The sequence below is a fragment of the Scyliorhinus torazame genome, chromosome 1 (genome assembly GCF_047496885.1).
Source record: "Scyliorhinus torazame isolate Kashiwa2021f chromosome 1, sScyTor2.1, whole genome shotgun sequence".
NCBI classification, from domain to species: Eukaryota; Metazoa; Chordata; class Chondrichthyes; order Carcharhiniformes; family Scyliorhinidae; genus Scyliorhinus; species Scyliorhinus torazame.
The window spans coordinates 182,596,015-182,617,401 of NC_092707.1; the positions used below are offsets into that span (position 1 = coordinate 182,596,015).

General features: G+C 49.7%; 1 protein-coding gene across 3 annotated transcripts in view; it reads right to left on the reverse strand.

The window, feature by feature from the left end:
• LOC140418106 (disks large-associated protein 2-like) overlaps positions 1–20,485 on the reverse strand; it is a 1,176,606-nt gene extending 1,156,121 nt beyond the window's left edge. For all 3 annotated transcript variants that reach the window (XM_072501530.1, XM_072501537.1, XM_072501527.1), the window contains exon 1: positions 19,896–20,485. The gene's annotated coding sequence lies outside the window, so the exon portion shown is untranslated. The remainder of the gene's footprint in view (positions 1–19,895) is intronic.
• Positions 20,486–21,387: the final 902 nt, after the last annotated feature.

Here is a 21,387-nt window from a genome sequence, read left to right on the forward strand (position 1 = left end):
CAGCACGGACCCCCTCCCCAACCTCCACCCCAGCACGGACCCCCCCCAACCCCCAACCTCCACCCCAGCACGGACCCCCCCCAACCTCCAGCCCGGCACGGACCGCCCCCCCCCCAACCTCCACCCCGGCACGGACCCCCTCCCCAACCTCCACCCCAGCACGGACGCCCCCCAACCCCCAACCTCCACCCCAGCACGGACCCCCCCCAACCCCCAACCACCACCCCAGCACGGACCCCCCCCCCAACCTCCACCCCGGCACGGACACCCCCCCAACCTCCACCCCGGCACAGACCCCCCCCAACCTCCACCCCGGCACGGACCCCCTCCCCAACCTCCACCCCAGCCTGGACCCCCCCCAGCCCCCAACCTCCACCCCAGCACAGACCCCCCCCTAACCTCCACCCCGGCACGGACGCCCCCCCCAACCTCCACCCCGGCACGGACCCCCTCCCCAACCTCCACCCCAGCACGGACCCCCCCCAACACCCAACCTCCACCCCAGCACGGACCCCCCCCCAACCTCCACCCCGGCACAGACCCCCCCCACAACCTCCACCCCGGCACGGACCCCCTCCCCAACCTCCACCCCAGCACGGACCCCCCCCAACCCCCAACCTCCACCCCAGCACGGACCCCCCCCCAACCTCCACCCCGGCACGGACCCCCCCCCCAACCTCCACCCCGTCACGGACCCCCCCCCCCCAACCTCCACCCCGGCACGGACACCCTCCACAACCTCCACCCCAGCACGGACCCCCCCCAACCTCCACCACGGCACGGACACCCCCCCCAACCTCCAGCCCGGCACGGACCCCCTCCCCAACCTCCACCCCAGCACGGACCCCCCCCAACCTCCACCCCAGCACGGACCCCCCCCCCAACCTCCACCCCGGCACGGACCCCCTCCCCAACCTCCACCCCAGCACGGACCCCCCCCAACCCCCAACCTCCACCCCAGCACGGACCCCCCCCCAACCTCCACCCCGGCACGGAACCCCCTCCAACCTCCACCCCGGCACGGACCCCCTCCCCAACCTCCACCCCGGCACGGACCCCCCCCAACCCCCAACCTCCACCCCGGCACGGACCCCCTCCCGGCACTCCCCCGGAGCCCAGCCTACTCTAATCCCCCCCCCCCCCGCCGCACACACACACACACACAAGCCGAGACACACCTCTCCTCACGCAATCAGTCTGCGGCCACGCCATTTCCTGCCCAGTGCCAACCCCCCAGGCCGTCACCTCCTCGCTGGTCGGCGTGAGCCTGGAGCACCGGGTCACGCCGATGAAGAGGAGGTTTGATTCACGTCGACGTGATCGGTCATCACGTCGACGGGACTTCGGCCCATCCGGAAGGGAGAATATCGGCACGCCGAAAATCGGCTGCCTTGCGCAGACCCGTGACATTCTCCGCGGCAGCGGCGCCATTAACGCCCCGCCGACTTTTCTCCCTTCGGAGACTTCGGCGGGGGCGGGATTCACGGCGGCCAACGGCCATTCTCCGACCCGGCGGGGGGGTCGGAGAATGACGCCCCAGATCATTTCACCTACAATGACAGGCCCTACACAGGGAAACTTAGGTGACGTTTGACTGAAAAACAAAGGATAGCCACTTTTGGGAGGCAAGAAGAAGGCTGTTTCATTTACAGCAACAACAACGAGTGCAGAAAATGGTGATAATGGATTGAATGAACAGGCAAAACTTGGGAAATAGATTTCAGTGAGGTAAATATGACCTCATCTATTTTAGACCTAAAGAGGAGAGGATGAAGTACTTTCTAAATGATGAAAGTTTAAAAACAGAGGCGAACCAAAAGGAATTGAGGGTCCAGATACTAAATCATTCAAATGTTGTGAAGAGGTACAGAAAATAATTCAAATGGAATGCTGCCATTTATATCTTGAGAAATAACATAAAAGTGTGTAGAGGTCATGCTTCAGCTGTACAAAGGCCAAGTTGGATGACATCTGGAATACTGTGAACAATTCTGGACACATCCTAGGAGGGTTAGACCAGAGTAAGTATTCTAGGATTAGGGGATATGATTTAAAAATTAGAGCCAGATCTTTCAATCGTGAAGTGAAATTCGGAAACCCTTCATAGAAGGGGTTGTGGAAGTTTGGCATTCCCTTCCACAAATGGCTTTCACAACTTGATGCTGGATCAATTGTAAATTTTAAATCTGACATCGATAGATTTATTTTATCCAAAATTATTACGGAATATGCAACAAAGGCAGCTACATGGAGTTAAGTGTCACGTTCTTCTATTCAACATAAAAACCAATCATACCACAAGGATTAGAAACACATTAATTTAGTTTTTTTTTCAGTTAAAAATAAGACTGTATACATATCGGGCAGAATTTACATTAAAGCACTGCCATGCCATTTGGTGTTCACAATTGATATGATCTTGTTTCTGGGTGCATGTTTCTGGGTGCATGTTGATGATTCCAGGTGCCATCAGTTTGATCTTGTACTCGAACATTGGGTGGGATTCTCCACTCCCACGCCGAAGTGGCCACGCCGTCGTGAACGCCGTCGAGGTTCACGACGGCGCGGAACGGCCCCGGTTCCGACCGATTCAGGCCCTGACAATGGGCCAGTATCGGGGCCGCGTCATCTACCCGCGCCAGGCTTTGTCGCCCGCGTAAAAGCGGCGCCGCATAGATGACGCGGCCGGCGCTGCATAACGGACGTCATCCGCGCATGCGTGGTTGCCGTCCTCTCTACGTCCGCCCCGCAAGAAGATGGCGGACGGATCTTGCGGGGCCGCGGAAGGAAGGAGGTCCTCCTTCAGAGAGGACGGCCCGACGTTCGGTGGGCACCGATCGCGGGCCACCCCACATTTGAGGTACCCCCCGGTGCAGGATCCCCCCTCGCCCCCCCACAGGCCGCCCCCCCAGCGTTCACTCACCGCCCACGACTGCAGCGACCAGGTGTGGACGGCGCCGGGGGGAACCCGCCGTTTTGGCCTGGCCGCTCGGCCCATCCGGGTCTCAGAATAGCGGGGGTGCCGGAGAATCACCATTTTCGGTGTCTCCGGCGATTCTCCGGCCTGCGGCCCGCGAAACTCGACCGGGCCGTTCCCGCCGCTTCTGAGAATCGCGGGAGGGCGTCGGACCGGCGTCCCCGGAAATTTTGGCGGCCCAGGCAATTCTCCTAATCGGTGTGGGAGTGGAGAATCGCGCCCATCATGTCTGATAGTCAGGTTCGGTGATTTAATACCTGCATGCCAGTCATGACATCTTTCTTCCCGTTTTTCAATTAATGCTTTCGGTACTCCTGGAAATGTCAACAAGTGATGACTGGGGAGAGTTGTCAGCACTTTTTGACTGAATACTAATTCCTCATTGGTTCCACGGTATGACAAAGTGGTTCCACGGTATGACAAAGTTTGCAAGTTTGGAATGAAGAAACATATTCGGTTGCAACTATGCCGCATAGCCTGTCGGCTGATGTTCTGCCTTGCAGGATGAAGTAGTCTTCTCCCAGTGTAAGCACAGGGTTTCCAATGACTCCTTGTGGTCTATGGTCTTTGTCATTGTCTTGGCAATACCATGATGGTGACCAAGGACAAATCCCTACAAACCTCCGATCACTGGACTCATTGGGCTGGATTCTCCGCAGCCCCACACCAAAATCGCAAGAATCGACATTCCTGACCGGCCCGGTGCCGCCCCGGAGAATCACCCGTCCATGAATCATGCCGTGGGAATGGGGGGCCATTGCTAGAGGCCCTCCCAGCGGACTCAGTCTGTGGCCGCCCTGGTGGAGGGGGGGGGGAAGGGAAGCTCCAGCGCCGGAGGGGGAGGGGGGCCTTATGGGCAGCGATCGGGCCGGTCCGATGCAGGGCACACCTTGTTTCTTCGTGATGGTCTGCGGTCCGAGTCCGCCATGGCGCTCGGCGTGGCCGCTGGAGGCTGCCGCCGTGCGCATGTGCGGACTCGGAACCGGATGTGTGGGGGCCCGTATCCACAGCCAAAGCTGTGTGGAGCTCCCTGGGTCCCTGCTAGCCCCCTGCAGGTAAGTGAATCACTGTTTATTTTCTTTGCATGAAACTGCGGAGTGAAACGCCAGCGTTTTTAAGTCAGCGAGGGGACAAAGCCCCATTTTTGGAGAATCCAGCCCATTGTGTCCACAACAAAATGTTACAGAAGATTAGGATAAGTTGTAATTACACTTGAATGTAATGGATTGCAGGAATGGCATCTTTGGGGCATTGTATGTGGTGAATTTAGCAAATTTTGGTTGAACCATCACTTGCCCCGCCTGTGGGTACATACATTTCTGTCTGCAAAATGGAGGATTTTTGCAACTGGACCAATATCCAATTTTCCATCTACATTTTGCTGTCACTATATATATCTGATATAATTTGGACGGCGAAGGACTATGCCGGTACCAGTGTGCCAATACATTCTTTGATGTTCAACATGTGGACTGTCAGCTCACAATGTTTGTCAATGGTCTGGTTATCTTCATCAACTGACTGTCTAGCGTGGCATACATTTCATAGCTTTTATTTTGACAATGTCCATCATGTGTTTGAGTTTTTAAAAAATATTCTTTCATGGGATGTGTGTGTTGCTGGCTATGCCAGCATTTATTGCCCATCCCTAATTGTCCTTGAAAAGGTGGTGCTGAGCTGCCTTCCTGAACTGCTGCAGTCAATGTGGTGTATGTGCACCCACAGTGCTGTTGGGAGGGAATTCCAGGATTTAGACCGAGCGACAGTGAAGGAATGGTAATAAACTTCCAAGTCAGGATCACTGAATTTTGTTGCGTGCAGAAGGAGGACATTTTGCTCAGCGGATCTGCACCAACTCTCTGAATGAACCTTTCGCCTAGCGACATTCTCCTCACAACCCAACAGATTGTTCCTTTTCAAATAACAGTCTAGTTCCTTTTGCATGCCCCAATTGAACCTGCCTCCACCACACTCTCAGGCAGTACTTTCCAGAACCCCGCTGCATGAAAAAAGTTTTTTCTCATGGCATGGAAGTCATGCTCCCATGCATCCATTGCCCTTGACCTTCTAGGTCAAGCATTGTCAAACACGGGGGCGCGATCCGCAGATGGGTCACGGGCGGGTGGCGGGAGGGTCACGGAGCCGTCCGTCGCAGTGCTCCCGATTGCGCAAATCTGTGCGCAGCAGCTGGCTGTTAATAACGCCGGCTGCAAGCAGCCTTCAAAATGGCCACGAACATGTAAAAAAAAAAGCGGCCACACTGCGCATGCGTACCCGATCATAGGCGCACATGCGCAGTGCGGCCGCTTTTTTTTTAAACGATCGCAGCTTTTTGTTTTCCAAGTTCGGGGGGGTTTTATTCATTTATTTTATTCATTTAATTTTTATTTTTTTCATTTATTTTATTCATTTTATTTTTATTATTTTTTATAAGTTCGGTGGGGTTTTGTTTGATAAAATTTTACAGGAAAAAAATGCAGAACTTTGGACAGATGGAGACTCCATACTTTGCGACACCGGAAGGCTTCACCTTCATCCAACAGGTTCCATTGGAGAAGCGTGTACGAGGGCCAAAGGGACCCAAAACCATTTCCTCCATTTGTGTCAGCAGCAAACAAAGTAAGAGAAAATGGTGGGTCGCGCAGATCGGCCGGCGTGGGTCGCGAAGGTCGGCCTGCATGGGTTGCGAATGTCGGCCAGGTTGGTCCCGAAGGTTGGCCGGTTGGTAAAAATGGGTCCCTGGAAAAAAAGTTTGAAGAACACTGTTCTAGGTGGTACAGTTTGCGGATATGGAAGATGCTGTCGAAGGAGCCTTGGGAGAGTTGGTGTTTATTGGAACGCTGCCTGTTTCGCCTCTGGCTGTGACTTCTCGTGATTTCAAACTACTTGTTGCAGCCATTGCTTTTATGCATTGGTGCTTCCAGTGTCCTCTTGTATTGCATGCCTCACATACAGCATTAAAAGCTGAGCAGTTTCTAGGTGCATGTATGAGACTGCATCGCCCACATCACTTCCGAGGTTTGTTTGCATTGGTTATTGTGCCAATGGTGGATAAATTCTGGATAGCCTGTAGACTCTATCTACCCAGCAGTATGGCTTAATATTTGTGTCTGCTTTGCAGTAGTGTTTCTGTGGTCTGACCTTTGGGATGGTCTAAAACTTGTATTTTTGGAATCTTCTTTTGTTGCCTAAAGGACAGAATTCCAAATGGTGTATTCAGATGTTCAGCTTCATTTTTAATTGATCCTCGAGCGTTGACCATATTTTCTGTTTTTTTTAAAAGTTTATCGTTTGACAAACCTTAAATGTTCAGTTGGTTTGTCTATCTGGTTCAGAAATATTGAGGTCCAGAAAACAGAGCTGTACTCATTATTGGAACAAAGTAAACTCAGACAGGAGATCTGATGCCTTCCAATTGAATGTTGGAGATTTTGTGGTCACTTTGTGATTATTTTGCAGGATGAAGATTTCCTGGCACAGGAATACCTATGCAGGTTTGTTTCTACACCACTTTAGCGCTTGGCTTGGCTCCCTGAGTTGCAGTACTGTAAATGGACACTGGTTTAGATATGCACAGATTGCTGCTTGACTGTAATGGTGGAGCCGTTGAGCTGTTTCTGCCGATCCTGGACTTAATGAAGTACTGCCCACAAAACAGTAATGAAAGTCGCAACAGTCCCTGAGGATTATAGACAGCTCCCCCATTTTTGATAAGAGAGCTGACTGGTGATTTAACCTGCGGGTCACCTCACCTTAAGCGAGGGGCAAGGTTGAATAGGCGGGGCCTTCTTGGATAACTTCAGCCGGTATGGCATTGCACCGCATCACGAACCAGCTGTCCAGTCAACTACGCTGGCCAACGCCTCAAACAGTGATACATGCATAAGTAGAGCTCAGACTTCAAAAGTACAATTAATCAAAGAAAAAGTATTTTGTACAGGTTTCTTCCAGCTGTCAGGAACTGATGAGAGCTGTTAATAATTGGAGTCTTCTTCCCTAGCCTTTTATTGAGTGTTTAATTTTTCATTAACATCCTGAAGGGATTGTGTGCAGCAGCAATGGATATTGAAGTCTGTGGAGTTCTGCTTAAAGCAACATCACCACCCCCACGCCCCAAGTGGGTTATTTGATCTCTATTCCTGCACAAACTTTACAGCTGGGATTAAGTTCTCCCAAATTTGAACAAGCTGGAGCAAGGTGCTAAGGTACAATGTGCAGGATCCCTTTATACATGGTGAGTTAGTATTTGGTGGTTATTTCATTTCTACACCGATTGGTCTGCTGTATGTGGAAGGGTTGCGTCTTGACATTCGCAGTTAAATCTTCAAAACCCATGGCAGCACCATGTTACTTTCTTCTATTTGATGTAAAAGTATGGATCACACAACAAGGATTGGTGAGGCAGTAATATAAGTTCTTTATTTATATAGTCTGATCTTCAAAAACAGTTTTCGCTGTGAGACTACGTAGACACTTCGAACGTCTACTGCTGCTGCTTTATTCTAAGTACAGAATGAGAGTAGTAAGGGCGTGGAATGCCCTGCCTGCAACAGTAGTGGACTCGCCAACATTAAGGGCATTCAAATGGTCATTGGATAGACATATGGACGATAAGGGAATAGTGTAGATGGACTTAAGAGTGGTTTCACAGGTCGGTGCAACATCGATGGTCGAAGGGCCTGTACTGCGCTGTAATGTTCTATGTTCTATGAACTACCAAATCACAACTTGTCTTGGTGGTAGTAATTAAACAACAACCTAAACAACAAGGTTAGCACTGCTGCCTCACAGCGGCAGGGACCCAGGTTCGATTCTGGCCTTGGGTGGCTGCCTGTGTGGAGTTCGCACATTCTCTTCGTGTCTGCATGGGTTTCCTCCAGGTGCTCCAGTTTCCACCCACAATCCACAGATGTGCAGGTTAGGTGGAGTGACCATGATAAATTGACCCTTAGTGTCCAAACATTAAGTGGGGTTACAGGCATAGGACGGGGGAAGTGGGCCCAGGTGGAGTGCTCTTTAGGAGGGTGGGTGTAGACTCAATGGGTCGAATGGCTTTAGTCTGCACTGTAGGGATTCTATTAAGATGAGCATTATCAGAACATTAGGTTATAGATCAACCACAATCTCAATGATTGGTGGAACAGTTTTGAGGGGTAGAATAACCTGCTCCTGATCCTTTATTTCTATGCAACCAGGAGAGTCACAGATGCTTTTCTGTTATTGCTATAGAATCTTTTGGCATATTTCTACTATTTGCTATTAATAATGGAATTCTATTCATAAGGATAAAGACTGCATTGAATCTTTCTGTAAAGTACAAACATCAGAAACCATCATTCATTGTTTTTTAAAATTCCTTTATCAGAGTTACAAAGACAAAGCTCAGAGTGAACAGAGTGAACCCCTAATCCAGCTCCTTGCCTGCTGCAAAAATCAATTCAAATTGAATCCAATTCATGGTCCCTACAAGGGAGACATACCCAATCCAGGCACCTGACCTCACGATCATCTTAGAAAAGGCCGAGAAGCGATCTTACGTTCATTGTTGGAACAGAGCACAAGAGCCATCGCAAACCTCCTATACCAGCCAAACACCAAAGTCTGTGCACCAAGTAGATGGACTCCAAGCCTACCTCAGGCCAGATCCCTTTATCAATTGCACTCCATGGTCATTTTGTGTTCTGTGATGAACAGTTACTGTGCTACTGTACCCTTGTCATCATGTAAGGTGATGTCTCCTTTAAGACTGGGCTTGGAACCCTGGGGGACTCCGCCTCCGGCTCCGCCCACCTGGGAGCCGTATATAAGGGGCCGCCTTGTGGGCGGCACCCAGTTAGCACCCGTCTCGGCACCAGGCTCGTTCTTAGCTTATTAAAGCCTTCTTTACCGTTTTACTCTCTAAGCGTCGTTATTGAGGGTACAACATGGGCGAGATTCTCCGACCCCCCGCCGGGTCGGAGAATCGCCGGGGGCTGGCGTGAATCCCGCCCCCGCCGGTTGCCGAAGTCTTCGGCACCAGAGATTTGGCGGGGGCGGGAATTGCGCCGCGCCGGTTGGCGGGCCCCCCCGCGCGATTCTCCGGCCCGGATGGGCCGAAGTCCCGCCGCTAAAATGCCTGTCCCGCCGGCATAAATTAAACCACCTACCTTACCGGCGGGATAAGGCGGCACAGGCGGGCTTCGGGGTCCTGGGGGGGCGCGGGGCGATCTAGCCCCGGGGGGGGTGCCCCCACGGTGGCCTGGCCCGCGATCGGGGCCCACCGCCCGGAGATGTCATTTCCGCGCCAGCTGGCGGGGCACCAAAGGCCTTTTCCGCCAGCTGGCGGGGCGAAAATTTGTCCGGCGCCGACCTAGCCCCTCAAGGTTGGGGCTCGGCTCCCAAAGATGCGGAGCATTCCGCACCTTTGGGGCGGCGCGATGCCCGTCTGATTTGCGCCGTTTTGGGCGCCAGCCGGCGGACATCGCGCCGTTTCCGGAGAATTTCGCCCCATGTTCAGTGTATGAATTCTTCAAACTGAAGCAGCGGCAGGACGTGTGATCCTCTTCATGAGACTCTTTACTGCCAGACTCGGGTTCAAGGGAATTCAGTGCTCAGTTTTCATGGTTGAACAAGGAAATGAGTGTAAAAGTCAGTGTAGAAGCTCACCATTACTTGTTTGATCCATAAGATCCCTACAGTGCAGAAGGAGGCTATTCGACCCATTGGGCCTGTACTGGCCCTCCAAAAGAGCACCCTCGCCAGGCCCACTTCCCCGCCCCATCCTGACAACCTCACCTAACCTGCACATCTTTGGACACTAAGGTGCAATTTTATCTTGGCCAATCCACCTAACCTGCACATCTCTAGACTGTGGAAGGAAACCAGAGCACTCGGAAGAAACCTACGCAGAAATGGGGAGAATGTGGAAACTCAACACAGTCACCCAAGGCCGGAATTAAACCCTGGCCCCTGGTGCTGAGAGGCAACAGTGCTAACCAATGTGCCACCATGCCACCCATCAGTTGTTGGACCAATGTACAAGCCATTTCCCTGTGCACTTAGAGGCCATTTTAAAACTCAATTCAAATTATCACTAATTTATGAACATGAGAGAGAAAAGACGAGGAGCATGATTTCAAATCTCGCAAGATTCATACCCGAGCCATGTCTATAAGATATGTTTGTAGGCACCTGGGGCGGGATTCTCCGACCCCCCCCGCCGAGCCGGAGAACCGCTGGGAGACGGCGTGAATCCCGCCCCGCCGCTCCGACGCCGGCTGCCGAATTCTCCGGCGCCGGTTTTCGGGCGGGGGCGGGGGTCGGCCGGTTGGGGGCCATTGGCAGCGCCCCTCCCAGCCATTCTCCGGGCCATGATGGGCCGAGTGGCCGCGCGTCCCTGGCCGGTCCTGCCGGCGTGAAATGGACATGGTCCATCCCGGCGGGACCTGGCTTGTCGGACGTCTAGCGGGGTCCTCGGGGGGCGGGGGGGGGGGACGCGGGAGGATCCGGCCCCGGGGGCAGGCCCCCACACTGGCCTGGCCCCCGATCGGGGCCCACCGATCTGCGGGCGGGCCTGTGCTGTGAGGGCATTCTTTCCCTCCACGCTGGCCTGTGTAAGGCTCCGCCATGGCCGGTGCGGAGAAGAAACCCCCTGCGCATGCGCAGGAAACACGCCAGCGGTTCTGCGCATGCGCCAATTCACGTCAGCAGGTGGAGGCCCTTCGGTGCCAGTTGGAGCGGCGCCAACCCCTCCAGTGCCGGCCTAGCCTCCGGATGTGTGGAGGATTCCGCAACTTCCCGGTGGCCCGACGCCGGAGTGGTTCACGCCGCTCTTGGCGCCGGTACGGGCCGCCCCGCCGATTGCGGGAGAATCCCGGCCCTTATTTCTAATGATAGAGGCAAAAGTTAGAAAACGTTATCCATTCCCAATGGCATTCATATTTTGATATTTCAAAGTGCCATTTTACCAGAGAAACTGATGTAACACAAAAAATGCAGCGAATTAGTTACATAAAATTTCATCCTAAATTATGGTGTCAACTGCTAGCAGAATGTGGCTGCAGCCTCATGGACAGTGAATTCATGATCTTGGGCAGTCAAGGAAATGCACCAGGGGCGTCATTCTCCGACCCCCCAGCGGGTCGGAGAATGGCCGTTGGCCGCCGTGAATCCCGCCCCCGCCGGTTGCCGAAGTCTCCGGTACCGGATATTCGGCGGGGGCGGGAATCGGGCCGCGCCGGTTGGCGGGCCCCCCCGCTGGATTCTCCGGCCCGGATGGGCCGAAGTCCCGCTGATAAATTGCCTGTCCCGCCGGCGTAAATTAGAGTACCTATTTACCGGCGGGACAAGGCGGCGTGGGCGGGCTCCGGGGTCCTGGGGGGTCACGGGGCGATCTGGCCCCGGGGGGGTGCCCCCACGGAGGCCTGGCCCGCGATCGGGGCCCACCGATCCGCGGGCGGGCCTGTGCCGTGGGGGCACTCTTTCCCTTCCGCCTCCGCCATGGTCTCCACCATGGCAGAGGCGGAAGAGACTCTCCCCACTGCGCATGCGCGGGAAACTGTCAGCGGCCGCTGACGCTCCTGCGCATGCGCCGCCCCGACATGTCATTTCCGCGGCAGCTGGCGGGGCAACAAAGGCCGTTTCCGCCAGCTGGCAGGGCGGAAATCCCTCCGCCGTCGGCCTAGCCCCTCAATGTTGGGGCTCGGCCCCCAAAGATACGGAGCATTCCGCACCTTTGGGGCGGCGCGATGCCCGTCTGATTGGCGCCGTTTTGGGCGCCAGTCGGCGGACATCGCGCCGTTTGGGGAGAATTCCGCCCCTGATGTGAGGCATAGACATCCCAAGGGTCTGGCGAGAGGTAACTTGCAGCATTGTCACAATGCTCATGGTTATATTAACAATTCATGGATTAGATGCGGCCTCTGCTGGCTCAGCCAGTACCTGTTGCCCATCCCCAATTACCATGAAGAAGGTGATGGTGAGTCGCTTTCTTGAAGTGCTGTTAAAGAGCATGCTTTGTGACTTTTTGACCCAACAACAGTGAAGGAACGGAGATATATTTTCAAGACAGGGCGGTATGTGGCTTGGAGGGGAACTTGCATGGGGTGGTGCCCCCATGCATCTCTGTCCTTGTCCTTTTAAGTGATAGGAAGCCACGAGTTTGGAGTGCGGTGTCGAAAGAGTCTTGGCGACTTAGAACCATAGAATGCCTACAGTGCAGAAGAAGGCCATTCAGCCGAGTCTGCACCGACCCTCCGAAAGAGCATCCTACCGGGGCCCACTCCCCCGTAATCACACCTAAACTGTGGACACTCAGGGAAAATTTAGCATGGCGAATCCACCTAACCTGCACATCTTTGGACTGTGGGAGGAAACCGAAGCACCCGGAGGAAACCCACGCAGACACAAGATGAATGTGCAAACTCCACAGAGATAGTCGCCCACGGTCGTAATTGAACCTGGGTCCCTGGCGTTGTGAGGCAGCGGTGCTAACCATTAGATTAGAAAATAGCAAATGTAATTCCTTTATTCAAAAAGGGAAAGAGTTTGTAAGCAGTTTGTCATGATATTCAAACACACACATCATGATAGACACACCAACAGACAAATCAGAACACACACCACCACAACCAATGACAGAAAGATATAAAAGCACAGACACGACCCCCGGTGGTCAGTATTAGCTGCAGAGGAGGACCAGGACAGACCTACTACATGACACACTCAGGGAGACAGCACGTGCAGAGTATCCAGAACGAACTGTATTATAAGAGTTAAAATAAAATAGAGTTGTACCACATACAACTGTGTTGGCTCATCTGTGCACCAGAGCACCCAACACCACACAGTTCAGCGAAGGTTTACTAGATTAATACCAGGAATGGGTGGGTTGGTGTATGAGAAAGGTTAGAGCTTGTAGCCAGTGGAATTTAGAAGAGTTAGGCAACTTTGTTGAAACCTTTAAGATCCTGAGGGTTTTAAAAAATATCCCCAGGGGTATTGATAGGGTGGGTATGGAGAGGATGTTTCTTCTTGTGGGAGAATCTAGAACTAGAGGTCACTGTTTAAAAATAAAGGGGGCTGGATTCTCTGTTTTTGGGACTATGTGACCACGCCGTCGTAAAAACTGGACTTTCACGCCAGAAAAAGATATGGGCCGCCTCACTTCCGGGTCAGAGGCCGCGCATGATCACGGCAATGGCCTCCGGTGGCCGCGCCATGCTCCATGGCGGACTCAGACCACGGAGCTGGACCCTAAACATAGTGCCCCCGATCGGCTGCGCACCCGACCCTGACCCCCCCGCTCAAAGATTGCCCGGGACCGTAGAAGGCCCCCCCTGTACTCTGATCAGCCCACCCCCGGCTAGGGCAGCCATGGGCTGCGTCCGCAGCCCGCCACGCTAGTATCCCGATCGGCAGGACCATGTTAATCCGCCCCATCGGGACGTTGGCCGGTCGGGGGCGGGGAAAGGCAGGTCGGGCCTCCAGCTTGATATGCTGCACAGGAACTGCTGCCGGTCCCAATTCCATGAGAGGAAATAGATTCTCCGCGATTTTGGTGTCAGGGTGCAGAGAATCCAGCGCAGGGTTTCTCATTTAAGACTATGATGAGGAGAATGTCTTTCTCTCAGAAAATTCTCAGTCTTTGGAACTCTCTTCCTCAAAAGGCAATGGAAGAAGAATCTGAATATTTTTTAAGAAAGAGCTGATAGATTCCTGATAAATAAGGGGGTGAAAAGTTATCAGGGGAGTCAGGAATGTGGAGTTGAGATTGCAATCAGATCAGCCAAGATCTTATCAAATGGCGGAACAGGATTGAGGGGCTGAGTGACCTACTCCTGGTCCTAATTTGCATCTTTATATGTAACTCAGTGCTGCATTCAAACAGACTACATTTTTGTTAAATCAAGTCCCTAAACCCACAGGATTTATAGAGCGCATCTAAGTAAATGTTCATGAAGGACAGATAAAATCCCAGAGAACTGAAGTGGGAAGCCTGTGACCTTTCCTGATCTATCGGGAGTGGCAGCAAACCTGATTCCATCCCGCACCCAACCCCCATGCAAAAATTTCACAATTAGGGCCACTTATTCCCTGAAATGGGTGCGGCAAGCTGGGACATTTCCTGACTTGAGCTCCCCATCTTGGGAGTGAAATTCCAGCCCTTACTGTCTTACGAACAGGAAACATTTGACTGAGGCATTACAGAGCTGGTGCAACATACTTGTGCAACCAATTTAATAATTATTAATATACAAATTTAAAATAAAAACATTGACAAAAAGCTGTGTGGCACAAAATTCATATCTGTAGCACCCATTGTTTGGATGCTGCGAAAGGTCCAAAATAGCATTTGAGACACTCACACACTTTCAGTGCGAGTTGCGTGGGATCCTGTACCGATGAGGACATTCACGCTTACATAATGGGCAGATCATGACATCCAAGTGTGCAATATGGATTTGGCACTAGCACTACCATTTTGAATCCCAGCTCTCCAGCCGAAGACCTCAATTAACCTTGCACAGCTAAACATGCATTCAGCAGCAGGAAGGACGTCCACCAGCATTATTTAAATTGTCAACTACTTACAGGTTAGTTGCTGGCTGATTTCCTCTGGCTGTTGCTACAACTCTACACTTATTTGGCACTTTCTGTATTTGTTTCAAGTTAGAGGTCTACTGGGCAGGTGCTGACCGAGCTGTTGCTGACTTCAAACGTCTACACAAAGCAGCTGCTCCCACACGTGGTTGGACATTATGCTTGTAATTGATCAGGATTTGGAGAATGTGCAGAGGGCATTGTGGCCATCTAAAATGGCTGCCCGCAAAGAGTGATGGGTAATTTGGCCAAGCTGGAACACAGACAGGCAGCAGCCTGCAAATACACATACTGCAGCCCAGGTAGAAACTAACAATAAGTGGCAGACTCCGTGGCGCCTGCTTTCCTTATTTGGGAAGGCCTGCATGCCTTGGACACTAACAGCCATGGCCGACCGTGACCCGCCCATCCATCAAGGTGTCCGCCCGCAATTGGTCAGGATCGATCAGGGTGAACAAGACCCTACCGATCCATTGGGCCTTCACCTGGCGCCACCCAAAAGGGCGTGAAAGATAGGAGGATAAAAGTAACTACGCAGGCCATCGCTCGCTCTCTTTCAACTGCAGCACAACAGCTACCAACACCGGCCAAGATCAAGGGCCCATGCCATCCGACAACAGAACACAGACTACCTACAAGAACTGCATCCTCCGCCAGAATACTCGAACTGGATAAGGCCTTACCTACTCTGTATCTGCCGGCCACCTTGAAGTTAAGTCAAGGTCGTTTAAGTGTGTTAGTTATAGTCCGATGTGCATGAACGTGTGATTAATTAAGTAAATAATCTTGTGCATGACAAATAAACTATTATTATACTCAACAACTTGTGTGATTATTTGCCCATCGTATACGGGTTAAATACAGACTGTGGTTATAAAAGAGCAACAGCATGTAGAGCAGCACAAGCTGCTGGAAGTGGGAGAAGAGGAGGTAGGGCTCTCAGCGGGAGGCTATTTTGCCCAAGGTGTTCAGGAAGCAATTTTCCTATCAAAACCTTCGAAAGGGACAGTATGCAAGGTGTCTGTGCCTCACTAGTGGAAACTAAGTAGGCCATTACTTCCATGTGAGTAAGATTGAGCTCAAAATATTTGCATAAAACCCTGTGCTAAATTGTTGCCACACCCCTCCATGCATCTTGATAGTGACCATAGACTTTCTGACAGGTGTCCCAATTCATCAAACATGAAATTGTGCATACCCATCAACCTTCTTCTGTACACTGTTCCATTAAAGTGCTCATCTGAGTCCACTGAAGCAAAACATGTGTGAAACATCAGGTGAAGAATCTGGCACCTGGGGAGGTCCTCGGCATGATTGCAGGCCTCAAAATGTCCACCTACAGGTGCTTTTTCTATGCTATCCTTTAAATTAAGCACAGTGTCAATATCTGAGTTCAAGTGACAATGTGTATTCTTATCATTGCTTACACTATCTGCAGCTTTTAAATCGGAAGAGAGTTTGGATGAAGGGGTAATAGGATGCAAGGAGGAGGATTAGGTATGAAGATACCGTCACCTTCAATGTTTTGCTGCCTTCATTGTCCATGGCCTCAGCAATGGGTGTCCCAATAATGGCAATAACTGTTTCCTTCATACAGGGTTGAAACACATCTGCACTTGTCCTCCATCTGGTTACTGCTATCTCTGGTTGTGCGCCACCTTGTCCTCAAGTGAGAGGCAAGTGTATCAGTGTGTTGTGTAATATGTTTTGGGAACATGGTTGCCATGGTTCAATAGCTGGCAGTATGTATAAGCTGTGAATTGTAGGTGCGAGGCATGCAATAATACAAGGAGCTCAACACCATCCAGGACAAAGCAACCCGCTTGATTGCTATTCCTTCCACAAACATTCACTCCCTCCATCACTGATGAACAGCTGTGTGTACCATCTACAAAATGCACTGCAGGAACTCACCAAGTCTCCTCAGGCATCACATGACCACTATCATCTAGAAGAACAAGAGCAGCAGATACCTGAGAACACCACCACCTCAGTTTCCCTTAAGTCACTCACCATCCTGACTTGGCAATATTGTCGTTCCTTCACTGTCGTTGGGTCAAAAATCATAGAACTCCCTCCCTAGCAGCACTGTGGGTGCGTGTGAACCTATATCTTGGACTGAAGTGGTTCAAGAAGGCGGCTTACCACCATGTTCTGAAGAGCAATGAGGGATGGGCAATAAATGCTGACCCAGCCAGCGACACCCACATTCCGTAAATTAATTTTTGAAAGTACTAAGTGTAAGGGTACAGTGTAACATATGAATGTCAGAAATGAGCCCTTATTGATCGAGATTGTTGGTTGATGAGTGATAAGGCTGTGGTGAGTTTAATAGCATCTGAAACTAGTGGTGCAGCTGACCATTATAGGGTCCATCCAATAACCTTGACCACTCAACAGAGATGGTTGAATGTCTTGTGGATCTGCATCCAAGTCCTCAGATTTGAATCCAAGCATTAACCTCCATTGACTATCTGCTCTCACTGTCCTTTGAGCATATGTCTGGTGGGAATCTAGCAGTGACCTGTGTAGCATCCAAAAGCCTTGGGGCCCATTCTCTCCCATGGTTTGTTCTTCTGTCTTTCCAACTTTAGGATCCGCTGCAGTATGACTTCCAACACCTATTCCAGCCAAATGTCCCTCCCCTTTAAATGGTGCTGTTGGTTTCAAGTAGTGCAAGCTACCTTTAAGTGGTGCTCACCTCTCACAATTTTGGGTCCCCTCCTGAACCATGCAGCTGTTCAACACTGTCAGTGCTGAACACATGCTGTAATTATATTTATCGACAGGCAGCACAAAGTTGGTGGGCTGACTGCATCACAATGAATAGGAACGGGTAAATCACGCATCACAGTCCCCACACTAGTTTTCGGCGACTATGAAAATTAGTTCCCATGTTATCCACAAGCGCACAAACATTATAGTATGTTAACATTCTTACAACCGCAGACATTAAGGAATTTATAAACGGTGAAAGTGCCATGTCTACATTTGTATTGGAAACCGCTTTACGTAAACTTTATCCTGCAGCAACTCTAACATCGGCAGTAGACTATAGACTATAATGACAACAAATTTATTTTGGTAGCTTCCAATATAAATATAATCAGAATTTATAAGAAATATAAGAAGGGCAGAATGTATAACTTGAAATTGAGGACTCACTGACATTTCCTAACCCTGGTCCAATTATCTCCTGATCTCTAACCTTACTTAGTCTTCTTCAAAACCTTGGAAAATGTCATGTATGATTATACAAACTGGCACATGTATTAAGATACACACGCTTTTCTCCTACCTCTCAGAGCTTGGCATCTTGGTAAATAGATTAAGGAACTGATAAGGCGTGGCTGTTTGTGCCAGTCTCCCACAAGCAAAACATTGCTGATTTTCACTGTTAGAGAACGGGCTTGAAAATCAGTTCTGTAATAACTATTTTTTTTAAATTTCAAGTACCCAATTCTTTTTTTCCAATTAAGGGGCAATTAAGCATGGCTAATCCATCTACCCTGCACATCTTTGGGTTGTGAGGGTGACACAGGGAGAATGTACAAATTCCACACAGACAGTGACCCAGGGCCGGGACTGCACCCTGGTCCTCAGCGACGTGAGGCAGCAGTGCTAAACACTGTGCCACCGTGCTGCCTCTAACAAGTAATTATTTGATGCACAGTGAGAGTCCATCCCATGTGGGCTTGAAGATATAGCCTGCATGTGAATTAAGGAATGAACTGACTCCTCTCATATAAGGTGTTAAAAGTCACAATTGTAAAGCGAATAAAGTCTCAGAATTGATACCCCAATTGGTGTTCTCAAAGGATTCACAAGAGGAATTAATGACTGGAGTAACCTACTGTGGTGTGATCATTTGCAAAATTTCCCTTAAGGAGGTTTCCTACCCCTTCTCCAGCTACCCAGCAGCTAGGAATGAGAGCCAGAGCTGTCCCTGAAGCCATTCTCTGGAAATGACAGGGTCCACATCCTCAAGTTTTTTTTTTTGACACCATGCAAAAAATAAGTTTTGCATACAGTTTTTCATGCTGCTGGTTTTGAGTGAACAGTCTAATGTCAGTGGCGGATTAGGCAAATAAAAAGTTGAAAGGAACTGTTTTCATCTTAAAAGAGCAGTGTATGGCATTGTATCTCACTGAGTATCATCATGAGGATGACATGACAATATCATCCCAGCAAAAATCCGGTTGTCTTCCCTATTCCAGATTTAACACAATGAGATTTAACAGTACAAATCCTGTGTTGTAAAAGTTTGCACTGTAATGTGAAGTTTTTTCAGTGGCAGCACAGCCTCGTTTATCAGCACCAGCTTTGTTCCAGCTGTCCAAAAACTCCACGTTGAGGTGATAACAGCTTTTAAATTGTGCAATAATAAACTGAAGATAAACAGATGCTGCGGAAACGTGAAGTACCTTCACTCCCTTGTACCCACTTATTTTGAACTCTGCCCATATTTGGTAAATAAAGTCATTTGAGAATCTAGTGACAAAGTGGAAAGTGCCACAACCTCATCATAATAATCGGCTTGCAAATGTCACTACCACTACTAGCCTGGTAATCTTTCGTCCCAGTAATCAAATGCTGAAAGGGTCAGATTCTCTTCATCTAGTTTTCAGGTTCAATCTAGAAGGAGTTATTTTGAGTGCCAAAGCCCCCTCCAGCTGCTTTGCACAAAAATAAAGGTGAATTTAAAACAAAATCTTTCAACATGAAATCAGCGGGAAACTTAACAAAATCTCTCAGAAGAAAGCTGGTGACCAAAATTGACTGCTCCATTTGTGTTCTGTCTATATTGCAGTAAACACAGGGACAATATGGAGACTATGGCATGCAGGGCTGTAAGATTCTGTTATTTGGGGGGAAATAATTCTCTGGTTCTGCTCTCTTTCACTCAACAGCATAAAAGAGGATCATAATAAGCTTCAGAAACCCATTTAGTGCCTGGCAACAATAAATTGATTCAGCACACGTGTCAACATTTCCTTTTCAGCAGACTCTTGTCAAAATAAAAATACCAGGTTTCAAAGAGATCGTTTTGGTTTGTTGTTATCTTTATATCTTGAAGATAACAACTGCAGTTCAAGCTCTTTTTATGCTGATGTTTAATTACAGGTTTGCCGTGCTGAGATCATTTCACTAAATCCGAAGGAACATGCAGCAAATATAATGCAGACAATCCCTTTAAATGGTGCTACTTTAAGGCTGTTTTCACCTAAATCATCCTCACTAATAAGACTACGGATCACCCTGCATTCTCACATCAAGAATAAAACTCACGAAACAGCACCACAGCGAGTGGCAGAGCAGAGAGAACAGACAAGCTTACCTTGATTTTGCATTTGAATGTCCTCTTCCATCTCCAAATAGATTATTTGAAAGGTTGGTGAGTGCTAAATGCATGCGATGGCAAAGCACCGGTCTCATAATCATTGAATTTGCAGCACAGTACTATCAAGTCAGGGAGGACAGGGAGGGGGAGCTGGGTACCACAGCAAGGATTTTTCATAGTGAGAAGGCTGCCGTTTACCTCGTGGTGGAACACTCCCTGCCTCTGATTACAACCTTAATTCCACTTTCATCCCTGCGAGCAAAGCTGCCGGCTGTGGCTGAGCGTAAAACAACAAATCCTCCCTCAGGGGACTTGCTAAATTGGTCTCACCTAACCTCCGAATGGTTTGACTTCAACTAGGTGACAATTTGTTCTGCAGCTGCTGCACTGCAGCTGGATGGGTTAACCGAGATCCATGCTTCACAGCAACACGCTGAAAATGTAAGGAACAGGGAGTACATTCAAGGCAGCAGAAACGCCTTAGCAACAGACCTGCAATCTTCAAGACATTGGCGCAAACATAAAGCCTTGCCTCGGATACATAATACCCGACATTTTTGCTGATCACCTCAACTGAAAATTCTTTATTTCTATGCTGCAGAATCCATCCCTGGTTTAGTCAGACATTCCAGATTCTAGCAACATCATCAGCTGCTCTGCCTGCCATATATGGTCATTCTCCTGTGCACAGGATTTCCACGACAGCTAATAGTTCCATCAAGTATAATGTATTGATCAGACCAGCAATTTGTCAAACAACTGTGTTCCATTTCGCCGTGACACTAATGCAGAGGTGATCAGGGAGCAGAGGGAAAATCCCTGATATTGCCTTTAACCCAGTATCAAGTAGGTTAAAGGAGCAAGTAGGTTAAAGGAGAATTCAACCCTCCTTTTGCTGCTTTAATTGACAAACCGCCTTGCTATCTTTTCTATGGCATGCTTCCTGCTCTGTGCAGTTTAACTGTGCTGAAATCATTTGAACCGTGCATGATTTAAAATCTGCCAGACCATAATCATGATACTAAAAAGATGTTTCATAATCAACACTGAGACAATCAAAAAAAGTGCCTCGAATGAGACCAGATGAAGTAGGGTATATAGTGTTATTAAATCATGTGCCACTGAAGAAATCGAGACAAACTGCACTTCGGATGTTGCATTCAATTAGTTTATTTATTAGTTTTGACTTAAAATGTTAATGTTCGTGGAGTGGAAGATTTTTTTGCTGCCAATTCCATTTGTTTAATTTACATATATTTGCATTGTTTTTCATCCCAAGGCATGTTTTTTATTCTTTCAGGGGATGCATTTATTGCCCCTGAGAAGATGGTGTTAGCCACCTTCGAGAACCTCTGCAGCCCATCTGGTGTAGGTGCACCCACAGTGTTGTTTGCAAGGGAGTTCCAGGATTTTGATCTACCACCAGTGAAGGAAAGGCAATATACTTCCAAATCAGGATGGTGTGTGGCATGGAGGTGAACCCATGTGT